The following is a 17935-nucleotide window of genomic DNA, read 5'->3' as shown; positions in this document are numbered from 1 at the left end:
ATACATGTTTATTCACCACGTCCTTTCATTACTCAGATATAAAAAAACTGAATAAACACAGAAAAATTATTTTTAGTCAGTAAACATTTGTTTTACTGAAGAACAAAGTCTCAAATCAGCACCAAAATCCACCATGATGCACACATTCGGCAATTTACCATCTGAGGTCGACAAATGTGCCAGTGCGTTTTGTGGCATTTTTTCCTAATGATACCGAAATTAACTCAAATTACTCTTGTCTTTTTTGACAGTACAGTTTAAAGCAATACATCATTTGAATCTGTAAAGGGTCTACTTTTATTTGTACACACTCATAATAACAAAAATGCTGTGCTTTTGTAAAATAAAGAAAACAGAAAGGGGAGCTCTCTGCTGTCACTGTCATCCCTCTTCACAGATACAACAACCTGAATCACAGTGAATGTCTGTTTGGAAACATAGCAAAAGTTCCGTTTGGTGTCCTGATAATTTACATAATTTAAAACACCATAATTACTTTAAAGCATTTACAAGAATATGTTGTTTGTACACACTCATAATAACAAAAACGCTGTGCTTTTGTAAAATAAAGAAAACAGAAAGGTGAGCTCTCTGCTGTCTCTGTCATCCCTCTTCACAGACACACAAATACAAAAATCTAAATCTCAGTGAATATTTGCCTCACATACATAATAAATATATGTATATAAAGCTCGAAAAGTCTCGTTTCAAATATTCTCTAAATATGTAATCTGTATGAAAGTAATGAGGTACAGTTTCTCTGGTTTCACCTCATTAACTGTCCATGTGGAAACATAGCAAAAGTTCAGTTTGGTGTCCTGATAATTTACATAATTTAAAACACCATAATTAAAGCATTTACAAGAATATTTTGCCTTCATGCTCTATGTTGAGTTTGGTTTCACGAATAATAAACATATATTTGTGAAAGCATCAATATTTGTCCATGCCCATGTTGATTAAAGTATAAAAAAATTGGAAAGTATTAATTTAAGGTACCTTAAGAACATAAAGTGGGATTAAGTTGCGATTAATTGTAAATCATCTTATGGCAATCATGATTAATTGTGATTAAATATTTTAATTGTTCGTCAGCACTAATATTAATATAATGTGACATTAAGTTACCAGCATGACACTAAAACAGGTAGTAGTAAAGGCTACTTTTTACTTAAGTACAAGTCAAAGCCCAAACTTCTTAACTTTAGCTTGAGTAAAAAAGTATAGTCAGTACTTTAACTTTTACCAGAGTATTATAAAACATGAGTACTTCTATTAAGTGAAGGATGTGTGTATTTTGACACCTTTGCATGTGCCTGCGATGTCCAAATACTCAACACAGTCTCATGGCATTTCGTGATATATTCACAAGATTTAATCTGTGTTCATGGACATAAATTTTTATCTTTTTTTTTGTGTCACTCAGCATGACTGGCTGAGGATCATGGGTAATGCCGAGAGAAATGTCAAAAGTAATCTGTTTTCTCCATTTTTTATCAGAGAATAAAGCAGAAAATATAGGGTTAGATTTACGGTTATAATTTGTGTTTTTAATTAACGCAGTCTCCTTAATTAACCAGGAAAATATATTTACTGATGATGGTTTATCAAGCAAGTAGTGTACAAAGCAGTACAAAGCAATAAAAACAAGAATAAAATCTCATCATTAAATGTTGAGAAATAGTGTTTGAAGATTAAAAAATCAATAACAAATGAGAAAAAACAATACAGCATCTTTGGTACCCAGTGGCAGAAAGAAAAATAATCCATCTATGAACTAAAAAAAGGTACATTTTACTTGACTTACAGCAATTGTAAAAAAATTGCTGATATAAAGTATTATGTTGTCCCTTAAGTTCCACATGTCCACATTTACTGTGCTATGGAGAGTTTTATGTAAGTAGACTTCAGGTGGAGATATCAATACTTTCTGTGATGTTTGACTAAACTGTTTTTGACTTTCATAGTAGCTAGGCAAGAATGTTAACAGCAGCTAAATTTTGCATAAATAAAGCTCATTTGATGGTGGAGAAAGCAATAAAATTATCTTGATCTGCCAAAATAGTTAGAAACTGCCAAAAAACTGAAGTTCGAAGCAAGAGACTTACCCCCCCCCCCCCCCCCCCCCCAAAAAAAAAAAAAAAAAAAACAAAACAATCCTGAACTGATCATTTCATCCAATGTCGCTTATTTAAATCGATACCTGCAAAACCTTCATGACTACACTCTTAAACATAATTAATTGGATGAACTCTATTTCAACTGGTGTTTAATAGCTAGTGAACAAGCTAGATTTTTAAAGGAATTTGTATCACGAGCAACCTGCTTAAAGAAGCTATGTTTAGCTTCAAACCTCATTGTCCACATTATAATTAGACTCCAAGCAGACCATTGCATTCACCTGTGCTGTCTGTACCTGAGCATCATGGACGTCTGTGGATCTAAATTGGAAAGCACCCGACTTGACATCCGTTGTTTGAAATTCTGACATTTGTCCAGTTTAAAATCTGCACAGTGAAAATGCAGAAAAACTCTCAACAAATTCACCTTTTGCATGAGCACCAGGTTGTCGGCTATTACACATTAGACAGTTCCAAGGAGAGAAATAAAGACACCATGCTGTTCTAAAACTTGTAGATCTTGCAAAAGAGGCTCCAACAATTGTTCATAGCCATACGTCTTTACATCATCAGATTTGCAAAAACAGCTAAATAGATAAGGACAGGGTTGAATGGAAACCCGGTGAAAAATTACCCGAGACCCAATACACACCACGGAGTTTGTGCTTTTTTCCGAGATGTCCCAAGTGAGTGATACCTCAAAATCGTCAACATAAAGATCAATGACTTTTCTCAAATCTCCTCCTGTAAGAAACAGATTTTGCTTCCAGTACTCTGGACTGCTTGGTGACAGTACCATCTCTTATGGTTCGGTAATACTTAAGAATAGACAATTCATGGTCTGCAGGTGTCTGAATGTCAAGATGTTAAAGGACACCATAATGACTGAGCAGATTTTGCAAAGACTGTAAAATAGGAATATAGTGAAATGTCCTGTTCTGTATTTCTAGGATGTACTCGACTGGTTCTAAACAGCAAAATGAGATGTGTAGTACTGTTTACGTTTATATGCAGTATCCAGAGGGCCCTCATTGGAAATGTCTATGCCCAGTGGATTAGCACATGGAAAGCTCATCAACAATCGATATCTCAACTTGAAAATTGTGACTTTGGAATAGGTACCAAACAACTGCTTCTGTGATGGGCAAAGATGCTGTACTAAATATACAGGTCCCGAGTTACGATTTTTCGACTTACGATTGTTCGTGCTTTTGGCTTTGGAGAGTCCTCTTTACTGTGTCTTTTGTATGTGTGATTAAGCAGCTTTCTCCATGTATTAAAGAATTTCAACCTTATTTAATAAAATGTATCTTTTGACTACACACATGTCAATTGGGTACTATACAGTGAAAACTACCACATACTCAAGTATTTTTTTAAACATGTTTAAATATATCTATCTAAAACTGTTTAAATATACCACATTATGAAAATAATGTTGGCGAACTGTTTGAAATTGTATTACTGAATCTTCAGAATACATTTCGGGAACACTGGATTAGAAACATTACTTATAATATAGAAAATAAATAGATGAGATTTCACAAAAGACGAGGATCAATCAATTCAACATCTAAGGCGTGCTTTATTGTGTCTATCAAATAATCTGTTCATCATGTCTGTCACATTTCATGATGTTTTAGGGTTTCATTTCAGACGCAACCATTGGCTCACTGTTGCGTCAGGGTTTTAAAACGGCGTAATGCCACACAAAGATCGGTCTAGCAGTGGTGGGGTTGCGGGAGAGCTGCTGGCCTAAGCTAACGCATGCAGCTAAAGTTAAGTTAAGACAAGTTAAGACAAGTGGCTGTTTATTCAACTATTTTGCATGTAGGAAAATTATGGGATACACTTCACTTGACTCATCATCTTAATAGAAAAAAAAACTTTTCCCTGGGATTGCAAACTTTAAAAGTTCAAATAAATCGAAGGTAAGCTATAGGATTTAAGAGAAGTCACACTTGGGATAAGTCACTTCGCATAACCTTCAGTGCCGTTGCATAATTTACTGAGCATTATGATATTCACATTCTTTGACAGTATGTACATTCTAATCTCCAAAAAAAAAATGATACTTACAAATAACGAAGCCAACAGCAAAATAATCCATAGTCTTCTCCAGCAAGAGAAAATAGTGGGGTCACGCACTCTGAGGCTTGCGCAAATCATTTTTTCGAGTGTAACATTATAATCACACAATTTATTGCATGACAATCACATGCAGTTCCTTTAGTTCCAGCTCTTGTACTTCAGCAGCCACGACACTGAGCTTTTATCAGCTGTTGCACCAAATCAATAATCTTGTGCTCATAGAGGAGCTAGAAAGATAGATATGTGTAATCAGTATGATCTTAAGATTGAAAATTCAAACATTAACATAACACAGCAGAATGCCAGAAAATCCATCTTATTTCTCTCTTTAGTTCAGTGCAATTGTTCCAGCTCTGGACGTGGAGTAGACATTTTGTAATTCTGAAAACAGAGCCTTTCAAAACCGATGGGATTCTGAGTAGATGTTTACTGACACTGCTGGTAAACCCGTGTGTTTTATTAGTGGAGCGAAAGTGACTGTAATTGAGGAATCGAATCGAATCTTAGACGGAACTACAAAACAAAACATCAGGAGAAGCTGAAAAACCTGAATGCAGAGCAGATGATACAGAAAGCAGAAGAGTTAAAGAAGAATCTGACATTTCAGCAGACGTGTTTCACCAGAGCAAAATCACAAAGTGAAGCTGATGTGAAAGCAGAAGAGAAATCAGTCACATCAGCTGGTTATTTACTGAGGGAGAGTTTCTGAAGAGCTGCATGATGAAGCTGTTAGACGTCTGGTGTTTGACAGGAGATATTTTTATGCAGAGTAAAATATTTTAAGTTATTTAAAGTTTATTTATTCTGGAATAATATTTCTGTCTTTTTTTATTCATATTTAGGTTAAATAAACATTGTTTTAGTGTCTTAAATAAATGTGTATCCTGTTCGGCCCACACTCTAAAGTGTGCTTTGAGTTTTGGCCCCCTGTGCGATTGAGTTTGACATGGATAAATATCATTAATTATTAATAATAACATATAATTAAAGGTACATTTCAGAAGTGTGTATTAAACTGGTAGCCCTTCACATTAGTTGGTACCCAAAAAGTAGCTCTCGGTGTCAAAAAGGTTGGTGACCCCTGCTCTAATTTATGGCAGATCTTGCTTTGATTTTCTGTGCATAGTGGAGCTGATTCATGATCTTCTTACAGAATTGTGTTGTAAGCCAGCATTCAGTATATAAACCAAATGAAGTATGACAGATTTAAGCATTTTTTTTTTATTTAAAGTCTTTATTTTTTTTTAAAGATAAGGTAAGAGCATTTTGGTTGTTACATGAGACACAAGCTATGTGTCAGGGAACGTGCAACTTTTTCCACAGACTTACGGAGACTTTCTGATTTATGTGTTGGATTTGTTATCATTCTGTGTTTCTTACTGATTTTGGTTTTGTCGACTCAGTTTTGTTCATTGCCTGTTGATCTTTGCCTGTTTCTGATAATGATCATTACATGATGATTTGGATATTGCTGCCTGTTGAATAAAAACTGCATCATCACACCATGCTTGTGATCTCTGTGTATAAGGTATTTGTTTGCAGGGCAAAATGAAAAAGATGTAATACCACATACATACAATCTGCTTGGCTTGAAAGGGAGGTTGAAAATCACATCTCACAGATGCTTGATCTGTTTGAGTTCTGGGGAATTCGCTGGACTTTCCTTAGATCACTTTTGGAAAATACTATCAAATGTATAGCAAGTTGACTAGCCAGTTGTCTAGCCATAAAAATAAATACATAAATAAAAAATTGTACAAATAAAACAGCATATCTTAACCAGTTTGTACATCAGTAAATAATGTTACCAATACAGTTCCATAAAAAAATATTTACTGACACAAAGTTAAAGTGCTCTGTGAGTTAGAGCTTTAAACAAGTATACAGTTCCCCTGTTTCCTGCATCACTGCTCTCAGTGATTTAATTTCAGGATGAGAACACAGGAAAGAGCTTTTAGTAAATGATCATTTTTGACATCCACTCATGGTTAGTTCAAATGAACCAATTTACTGTAGGTAATTGCATGTCCTTTAAACAAATCAATAATAGCTGACAAAAACAGGAAAGCAGCATCTCTTTGATTATTAAAGTTGTTAAAGTTGTCTAACCTAACTTATATACAACCCAGAGATACTCTACAGTTTCTCTCTTGGAAAGTTCTTTGTGCAGTTGCTGACTAATACTACAATAAGGAACTTTCTTTACTGTTCAGAAGGAATGTAATAGGGATACTTGAGTATAGACAGCACACATTCAAAAATGAAACTCATCCAACCAGTGGCATAATAGCTGCCTTTAGCCAAAGCTTGGGTTTTGGGCATAAGAGGTAACACCTCATTCACGTGTTTGCCATACTAATTACCTGGGTGTGTGATATTGTGTTCTGTTATGCTACTTTCATGTCAATTTTCTACTGCACTGGGGTATAGAACAACTGGACTACTGCTTGCTTGTGAACTGTGTCCATTCAAGAGTATACATAGATCTCAAAATCAGTTTAAAACTTTTTTATTTGTATGGTACTTTTAACATTGGACAATGTCATAAAATAGCTTTACAATAATTAATTAGGATTATGACTGTAAATATTATATATTTGTCTCTACAACTTTATCCCTCCTGAATAAGCCAGTGGTGACAGTGGCAAAGAAAACTCCCTAAGGCAATATTAGGAAGAAAAACCATATCCAAAAGATTTTCATCTAGCTGACAAAGAATATTAATTCATTACGGTTTTGAGGGTTAGGGTTAGGGTCACATTTGAGACTTGAGTCTTAAGTGCAAAACTGTCTGTGACATTGTCCTACACCACTGTAGCAGAAGTGTTTATGATAATTCCATTCCAAATCCATGGTCATAGTTTCTAAGTCATACCATCCACATTGATCTCAAGTGTCAATTTTTTTCTATTCTGAAAGTTGAACATGTTCTTAGTTCTGTAGAGATTGGTTCATGCATAACACTGTAGAAAACAAATAAATGGCTACAAAATCTTTATAAGCAACTTTTATTTCTTTTTTCCTCATAAGTCCAAATGCAGAAAAACAACTTATTTCTGGAATCATCTAACATACTGCAAGATTATATGTATGTGTCTTTTCAACACATTGGAATCTGTTAACATTGTCCAGCTCAAGGTAAGTTCAAATAAATGTATTAAATAAAACCTTTGCTATAAACTGACTTATTGAATGAGAAACAATATTATTCTACAGTTCAAAAGGGCAATTATTGCTTTTCTTGAAGCATGTTAGCACTGTTCTCCGAGCTTAAGAAAAAAAGAAGTGGTGTGGCATTACGTCTTAAAGGAAACGTGCCAGCCTTCACTATAGCTGTTTTGTAGCTGTCATGCATTAAGGAAGAGCTAGATTGGGGATGGAAATTGGAAAAAAAACAAAATAAAGTTGAGTAAAATCCCTAAATTAAAGAGCTTCAACAAAACTTGTTAAAAAGACTAGGTATATTGTGTACAGTGTAGTAAAAAAAGGAAAACTGTCAAGTGCTGTATATACATTACAGCACAAAAGGTTATGTGCAATGCAGTTTATTGTTCAAGTAGGACATTGTGCTTTTGTTCAGCATTCTTATAGCCCGTGGGAAGAAATAGTCTCACAGTGTGAGACAATGTGTTTATATGATGCTACAACTGCATTATAGTGTGTGTAGGAAGGGACAGGGAATTGAGGGAATATTGCTTGTATTTCATCGTATATACGTACATCATCTTTATTTATTAAATAGCATTCTGTCTATGCATTCTGTTCTATTTTAGTTAGAAAGTGACATTGGAGACTTTCTCCTGAATATTTTTTTACTTTATGCAAAATGAATAAAGCTAAAACCCCTACTGCTCTGGTATATGCTGACAAATGCCAGTCACAAATTACTGGGCACATGCATAATTTGCATTTAGTGATGCTAACAAAACTCCATAAAAAGCTTAGCTCAGAAAACGGAAATGACAGCTGAATATCATTAAGGGACTTTCTGTAAGGTAAAAATGAATGCTGTTTTGATTAATGTGGCTGTTTTGAGCTGTTTTGTAGCACAAGGGTGAACTTCACAGTATTAGGCAGATTACAAACATATATTATTTTTAGTAACATGCATTATATCAGTTAAATTTTCCCTAAAAGCAAATATATTTTATGGAAATAAATATATTTCTAAAAGAAACATCTTTTGGCATGTCACTATTCTTTTATCTTTAAAGCCTTTACTGGCAAGCCATGCAGTGAAGTACTCTGATGCATGCGATGGAGCATTGTCATGATTAAATAGCATGGTCTTCTTGAAAGATGGAGACTTTTTCCTGTTCCACTGCTTGAAGAAAATGTCTTCTAAAAACTGGCAGTAGGTTTGTGAGTTGATTTTGAGTCCATATTCAAAAACAAAAAGGTCTTATCTTTACGATACCAGTCCATACCAGTACCCTACCTCCACCTTGCTGGCATCTGAGTCAAAGTGGAGTTCTGTGCCAGTTACTGATCCATCCACGTGCCCAGCCATCTGGTCCGTTAAGAGTCACTTTCATCTCATCATCCATAAAATCTTTGAAAAATCTGTCTTCAGATTTTTCTTGGCTCAGTCTTGATGTTTTAACTCATGTGTCTTGTTCTGTGGTGATTGGGTTTCAGCCTTACTTACTTTGGCCTTGTCTCTGAGCACTGAAAACCTCACATTTCTGGCCACTCCAGGTAGGTTGCAGTTCTGGAATATGACAGCACTAGAGGATAATGGGTTTCTGGTAGCTTTACATTTGTTTCTTCTCAAATCTATAGCAGTTAATCTGTGTCTTTTATTTCTCAACATGTTTCATGCACCTTGTCTATTGACTATTGACATGCCTATTTGCAACAAAACGTTGGATGGTTCTGTGATCACACCTCAATTTTTTACCTCAATTTTTGAAACCTATTTCTTTTTTTGGGACCATTTTGCTTAAGGAAAAGAAGCTGCCTAATAATTATGCACACCTTGGTATATGCTCACCTGATATGCTTAAATACAATAAGCATTCAAATGTATACAGCTTGGACTCTTGGAATGCTGGTTGAGACGGTACAGATCATTTCTTTTTTATCTTATATAAAGATAAAATGTATTTAATATAAAAATACAGTTGTGAAGTTCTGGTAGTGAGCTACTACAATGAAAACTGGCCATTTTAGATAACCATGGCTCCCCCACATCAAATAGCTTAAATCAGTCTAATCCTTGAGAAAAGAAATAATGGGCTGTCTAAGAGTCCATAAAGAGTCCATAAAGACTAAGGTGCTGCATAATCCATGCGGCCTGCTATTAAAGTGACCTGCACTGTGCTCGTTGCATTAATGTTAATGAATAAAGGTGCCAATTTTAATCATAACCATGAGTTTGACCTATCTATTCAAAATTAAAATTAAAATAGGCTTTGATGGATCAGCTACGAACCCTAGAATTGCATACACAACAGGTTTCAGCTTTTTCTAGGCCTATTCTACTTTTATAACCCAAATTACCAGTGTTAATCAATAGTATAAATAATAATACATGTAAAAATTAATAGCATTTGATAATCAAAAGAACAGTTAAAAAAAAGGGGAAAAAAATGATAAAATTTAGTCTAACTACCACTTATCAGTTGATGTTTAGGGGTGGGATTTACCAAAAGGTTAGCTCGCACTTCCGTATTTTACCGAATGTCATGTGATCTTAACAGCCATTTACACAGCAGGTATGCTAGATAATGCCCGAGCAAACAGTAACATGATAATAGCTAAATTACCATTTTAGCTGCACAGTTATTCTCGGTGTCTCTGCATTGGCTGATTAAATCTTTGTCCAGTATCTTCTGATTCTCAGGATACCACTGCAGACTCTTCTTCAGTACAACCACCTCTTCCTTATGTTTTTCCTCCAGCAACTTCAGTTTAAACACTTTATCACCTTAAACACACAACCAGAGAACCACGCTGGAAAATGCCACATAATGCACCAAGGATAAATGTGCAGTATGAAACACCCACACCAGCCCACTGTAGTCAAGGTTGGGATCACATGTGTTTTTGCCAAGTCTCGTTCTTTTTTTATTATCAGCAAGTCCACCTGCAGAGCCTCTCTCCCGTTTAAACACAGACATTTACAGCACACGCTGCATTTGCAAAGCCAACAGTATTGTGGACGACCACAAACACCCCTCACACACACTCTTCACTCTCCTACCATCAGGAAAGAGGTTCCGAAGCTTTCAGACCTTACATCCAGACTGTGCAACAGTCTCTTTGTACTTTGTACTGTATAACATACAGTAGGATTACTATTTTGTGTTTTGTGTATTTGTCCTACACTGTCTTGTCTTGTACTGTTTGCACCAAGTTGCACACAATGCACTTTATGTGGCGAGGGCAACCTACTTTAGTCCTTAGCTCTGTGTTCTTGTAGCTCAATGTTGTTTTATGTTGTTTTATAGTTCACCAAAGTTCTGGAGAAACATTTTCTCATGTGGGGTTATGCTAAATACAAGTCTCAAACCTTGTTTAATACAAATGCTTAATTTTCTTTGTGAGTAATCACAATACCCAATCACCAAATATTTTTTGCTGTAGTAGCAGGACCCCCCTTTTTTTATTTTATTTTATTTTTTTTACTTTATACATAGCTTAGCACATTGTATCAGCTTGTATCACCATATGTCACTCCTGCTGTTTTTAGCACATAGATGGACAGACATATACAGGAACTCTTTAGAAATAAAAACTGATTAATGAAGAAATTATATTGCAGAGAAAATCTAGGAAAAAAACCCAATAAGAAACAACTCACAACACATGAATAACACAGACACCATGGCAACCACTTAATCAAATCCAGCCATTATTATGACCTTTTTAAAAGATAAGTTCATCAGAGAAAATGCCTGCTCTAAACATATACAGTGACACAGAATTAGATGGCACATGTAGTGGAGCCTAATCATAATTTTTTTTTTTGTAAAATATAATAGTGTTGCCTCATTGTTATCAACTAACAAAATGGAAAGCAAATAAACAGAAGAGAAATCCATATTAAATCAATATTAGGTGTGACCACACTTCCTCTAGGTATACTTGCACACAGTTTTTTTAAGGAACTTAACAGGTAGGTTGTTCCAAAGAGAACTAACTACATATTGTTTGTGTATGTAGGCTGCCTTAAATCCTTCTGTCTCTTTATGTAATGTACAAAATCCCTGACTTTGTGCAAGTGTACAAAATCTGCATAATTAAAAATTGAAAGCCAAAAGGTTATCACAAAAAATATTTTGTTAATTATTAAAACTTTTTACTTTAGAAAGCATTATCACTTTACATTTTTTAACTGCCTAAAACCTTTGCATAGTACTGTACTCTGTGTGTGTCTCTCAGATAAAAAGAGATATAAAATTGTTAATACAATTTTACAATATACAATTGTATATTCGTTTAAAATTGCATTGGATGCAGTAGAATTAAATTTACCCTTCATTTAAACATGCAGACCCAAACCTGTTCCAGCACAACAATGCTCCTGTGCACAAAGCCAGAAGATATGCTTTACATGGGCTGGAGTGGAAGATCTTGAGTGGCCTGCTAAAGAGCTCTGACCTCAACCCTACTGAACACCTTTAGGGTGAATTGGAAAGCTGACTGCACCACAGGCCTCTTCACTCTCAATCAGTACCTGACTTTGCTAACACCATTGTTTCTGAATAAGCACAAATCTCCACAACTCCAAAATTCAAAGAACATCTGTTTAGAAAAGTGGAGGTTATTTAAACAGCAATACAAAGCACACACAAATCTTATGGTCAGGTGTCCACAAACTTGTGCGACACTGTGTGTCTATATTAAAAGCATCAAGTTTAGTTCAGACTTACACATAGACATGAGGAGAGTATAAAAAGAAAGAGTAAATCTAATCCTTCATATAATCATAACATACAACTGATATGTTGTAAAATATGAGAAAACTTGCAAAACATGATAGACAACTACCATTTTTTTTTTACACTGAAGCAGTATTACCTAAAACCAATGTTGGACAGTGCATTCACCAACTAGGCTTTTAGTGGTGTCCTGCCTGAGTCAGAGCACCCCTTAAATACCATCATTGTACCACCACACCATGGATATGGATATTATACAGAAACGCATAATAAGATTCCTGCTGAATCACAGACAGGAATCTCATGCAGCAAGAATGAATGCAATTGCTAAAGCAAGAAACCCAATTAACACATTTCAAAAAGTCTCCTTTCACTGCAGACACACCATCTCTAGCAGAAGCATAAATATTTACCTCATAAAAATGACCCCAGGTTTTCCGTGCATTGTGGCATTGCACATTTGATTAGTTAAAGAAACAGCTTCAAGCAGCATGTATGTGAAATAGGGTAAGTCACTGTTGTATAGCTGTATGTAAAGTGTGGGCTTTTGTATGTTTGTTAATGAAGGTAAGCAGACACATCATGTGAAAAAAAGGCAGCAGGGCATGTCGGCTCAAGGTTTATGCATGTCCTTTAAATGAGGAATGAAATGCCCGTAGAAATTATTCAGAAATATGTCTGGTCTTAATTGGCACTGATAAAATGATTGACTTAGAATACTATAACACCCAAAGTAGAGACCTGTTTAAATGGCTCTTGAAAATTGTAGGAAAGTGCTGCTGTGTTTGGCATAACTTATATACAGTGGAGTTTTTTTGTTTTCTATTGGTTAATTATTTATTAAAGAAAATGATCCAATATAACATATTTGTGGGTTTCGAAAGTATGCAGACCTCTACGATTAGTATACATTTAAAACATGAAATTAGAATGAGGTGTTTTAAGCTAATGAGATCATGTGTACGTGAGCACATTTGTATCTGAAGAATAGGTATCTATCAAATGGTCATTTTGATCCCACCAGTTGTTAAAATAAAGGTTCATTCACTTTTACCAGTCTCAATGACCAAGTAGAATGTTTTGTTTGATAAATTTAATTGGCTACTTTTAGGGCTTTTAGAAAAGATTTCTTCTTAGGTCATATTTATGAAAATATTGCAGAAAATTCGCAAGGGTTCACAAACCAACTACAACCAACCACAGTACCACAACATTATTGCCAAAATGCCAAAAATGTACAACAGCAGTGATAAACAAAACAACAAAAAAACTCATAATTTGTCAGCAATTGGTGTGAAGGTCTACCAGAATAGAGGCTTCGCAAGACTGCCTGGGAAACAAATGCCTTGCAACTAGAGAAAAAGTGGAGAGATCGCCTTCTTATAACCCCTACAAACTCCTAGCCTACTATGCAGAGCTATAAAGCCAGGTCTCCTTCAGCAATTCAAGCCTTTTATTGCACATAGAGCACCCCTGTTACAAGACAATTATATTAGCCAATTATAGATACTGGTATGTGAGGCAGATAGAATGATCGGTTGGTTGGTTCTAGTGCTTCAATGACAATTCTTCAAAACACAACATTAAAGTTCTGATGGAACAATTTATCTTACTCTTATTCTGTCATTTAAAATCAGCAAGGATGATAAAGCCATAATCTGTAAAACTGGCAAAGATCACAGCATTTCAAATGTAAAATATTATGATAAAGCGTGGTTATATCAATAATTTTGACAATTATAATTGGTATAATTCTCATAATGAAGACAAGGTTTTGGAGGTTCTGATGTACATACTTTACATCATTAAAGATTCTGAGGATTTATATATCAATATTATCAGTGGAAGATTCATCAGAACTGTCAAAACAGAGGTGTTTGGGTAATTCAAAGTGTAATTGTGGCCATGTTGATACTAGTGTGATGAAAGTGAACATCTAGGGATGTGACCCACCCTCCCTCAGACACTACAATTATCCAGATGAGGCAGATCCAAACAAAGCATACCGAAGATTCTCTGTTCTCATTAGCCACAATTTGCCCTATTCAGAAAAAAACAGACAATCATGATGATAGTAATTTAATAGTTGGTAATATAGCAAAGACAGCTGCTGTGGCAATCAGACTGAAGAGCAACGATTGCAAACAATCCAATTGCCTATCCTGCTGCACAGCTAACCATACATGGAAACCTGTTATCTGTTAGAGATGTAATGACTTCATTACTCCACCTTCAAGACTGTGGAATGACATTTTGTGTTATATTCACAATCAGGGGGAGGCATCAGTACAAAAGTGAACTACAGGACAGAAAACATGTTTGGTGGTGGTGTGGATAAGGATGGGAACAAATTCATTAACGTGGACCAAGCTGAATCCATCAGGGGTTAAACAAAGAGCTGTTTAAAGCCTCCATGCCTTGCCTAAGGGCCACTGGACAAACCTTCAGATCAGTATCTTACATATCTGCTCTTTACCTCCAGCAAAATGTGGATACAGGTATATTCTAGTTGTTTTGACACAATAACAAATAGACTAAAGGCATTCCCAAATGGCTCCACATTGATCAGTTTAAACAATAAAAATGTTTTGATGGCAATCCTACACAGCTGTATATATTTAACCAAATTGGTTGCTTATAATGTTTTATTTCTATATCTTTAATTAACTGATTTTAGACTATTTGTCATCTTGTGCGAGACCCACAAAATATTGGAGGTTAATTATTTTTATTTGTATGTACTTTTTAAGTATCTTTTAACCAAACAATATAAAATTGTGGTGATGAATTATTATAGCTGCTACTCTGACAGGGGTAAAGTTGTAATAGAGCCTGAAGCAACAACCAGCCCCAAGTTCCAGACATAGTGAATTTGACAGTGTGGTCTCCAGACACAGATGAACATTGGCAGGGGAAGTGTGTGACAGGAATATAAAACGGATCTCTGGATGAGGAATCACAGTGCTGTAGTAACAGCAAACCTACAGTACCTCTGCAAATCTTTGTGAATTCCTTCCTGACTTACTGCTGATGAGTGCTATTAATCTTGTTGTAGGGTCTTTATATTTATATTTACACAAGGTCATTTTTAAACAATAGAATGGGATACTTCACTCCTGCACTATGAACGCTGTTATCACAAACTCTAGTTTTGAGTTTTTTCATTACAGATCTCACAATAGTTCTTTTGTCAATTGCTGTAGTTTTCCTAACATCTATGTCTTTCTGTTAATACAGTAGTGGTTTGTCTTTTTTCTCCCAGGAAATTTCAAATGGTTGTATTGGCTATGCACAATGCTCATCAGCTTTTTGGTCTTTTGGTTCATGATGTCTTAGGGAGAAAATTAAGCCATTTAAAAAAAGATAATGCTTCATAACAAATGCAGTCTTTACAGATGAAACCAAAGGCTTAAACCAAGAGAAGACATTCAGAGCCATTAATTGTTTAATCAAATCAATCAATCAAAACAGCAGGGCTTACCTGGGAAACTAGAAGCACTTGCCAGTCACATGTTCCAAATACCACTTAAAAATGGGTGGTTTCAAACAAAAGGTACAAATGCTTTGAGTTGAATATGTCTAGATATAAATAGAATGAAAATAAATTATATTCATTTTTTAAAAACCCATTTCAAACCCAAATGTCTTCAGTGTACAGCAAAAAAACAAAACAAAAGAAAAACCAATTCATTTTTCAAATACATATTGATGAGAACTGTGTTTTACTCTGCAGTACAGCAGAATCCACTGTTGCTAGACAAGACAATATAGCATTTTTCTATATTATATACATGCTGCTTAAAAAGGTGTCACGAATGGCCTCAGACTCAGTGTACCATGTTTTGGCTTAAAAAAAGTATAGTTACTGCATAATCGTTCACCTGTTATTAACCCTCAAAAACAATGTGACAAGAGGATTTATAGATGTAACCAGGTTGAAGCTAGCTAAAAGTAAATAACCTGATAGGTATTTAAGTTTAATGGCTTAATCACATCTACACAAAGCCTGTAGTTTCATCAATGTTTTATCTGTATTTATATATTCAATTCTTTCTATTCTTGCCTTTAAAATGAAAGAATAGAGTTTGCTCACAACAGCACATCGCTACTGTCCAAATTCCTCTGCTCTGATTTGGTATGATTTTGCTGTAAAGCTATTAAAGCACTCAAACCTGACTTGCACTGTAATTCCTCTGTGTGTTTCTACCTGAACTTCTGTCAAGTGGAAAGAAAATGTTTTTTGTTGGGTCAGTAGTGTTCTGTTAAGGACTATTATCTTCTCTGGAATGCACTTTTTTTCTTGTTTGCTCTCCTGTTCACATTTGTACAACTCTTTTTATTTTTGTTTACTGTAGAACTGTAGTACAGTTCTTTTTTTAATGTAGGCAATATAATTGACTGAATGCAGTTTATCCTGTTATACTGTCAAACAACCAAACCTTTTAATAAACACCACCACCTTGCATTGTAAACTAATGCAAAACTGTGACAACTTCAAACCGAGTAAACTAATTTTAATTTCATACATTTGGGTATTTGTTCACTAACTTTCTGGTGAAGGTTACAGTGAATCTGCTTGTCATGGGAACACCAGGCATGAGGTAGGATTTGGGCAAACAGCAGGTGCCAAAAGATTTTTGGAACGCTGTGTAAATTGCAATTTGACAGAAAGCACCATGATTGTTTTTCTTATTGAGCACTTAACCAAAAATAAGAATGATAATAAAAAAAATAAAAAAAGGATTAAAATGCTACTATGTTGCATGCAGAGATATTAATTAATACCTAGACACGATGAGGTAAAGGTGCTGGGTTACTGATCAAAAGGTTGGGGGTTCAAGCCCCAGTATCGCCAAGCTGCCACTCTTGGGCCCTTGAGCAAAGCCCTTAACCCTCTGTGCTCCAGGGGCGCCGTATCATGGCCGACCCTGCGCTCTGAGCAAGCTGGGATATGCAAAGAACGAATTTCACTGTGCTGTAATGTATATGTGACAAATAAAGGCTATTCTATGAGCATAGAAAGTAGATCAAGTAATAAACAGCTTTAGGACTGTTGCTTTCCACATGGAATTTTAGGGATCAAACTCAAACATTTAAAAGGACATCTGATTAGTACTAAAAGTTAGATTTTATTGCTTTTTGTAACAATCACATTAATAAATACTAAAATAAATAACAACAATAAGAAATATCAGCATAATCATTTTTTTTCTTCCAAAAAATACATTCCTCCAGTAGAAATGTGTAAAACGCTTGCAAAGAAGTGCATTAATAAATTCCTAGTATTTACATACGGCAATTATGTTTTTATTTAACTGCCGAATTAATGATCGAAGAACTGCACACAGATGCATTACATTATAGTTATAACCACAACAATAAACTTTGCAAAAACAATGAATCCGTTTTTGTTAAGGATTTACCCATCAGTCAAATCACATGGCACTAGAGGTTGACCGACTGATTGGCCGGCCGATTAATCGAGCCGATTTTTATTTTTATTTTATTAATTGGGATCGGCTGATAGTGCTGCAAATTAGGCAGGTGCCTCTGAGACGCCAAACCACTCGTGTATGTTCTGTGCTTGCATGAGTGAACATAACTCTCCCATACCAGCAGATGGCAGTAGTCTGTATTCGACATCGAAACAGGGAAACTGGAAGTGCTAGAATTGTAATTATAAAAAGCAAGCAGCGTTTACATCTGCTGTGATCATTATAAATGAATTTGTGTAGCTTTTTTTCAATCATGTCTGCTAAGTTGAAAGGCCAGAGCAAAAATGAATAAACAGCCAATTAGAGTTCCCTTTCTCACAGACGCGCTCCACCTCCGATTCAA

Source organism: Silurus meridionalis, chromosome 4 (assembly GCF_014805685.1).
Source record: "Silurus meridionalis isolate SWU-2019-XX chromosome 4, ASM1480568v1, whole genome shotgun sequence".
Lineage (NCBI taxonomy): Eukaryota > Metazoa > Chordata > Actinopteri > Siluriformes > Siluridae > Silurus > Silurus meridionalis.
Note: the sequence above shows the minus strand (reverse complement) of the source record.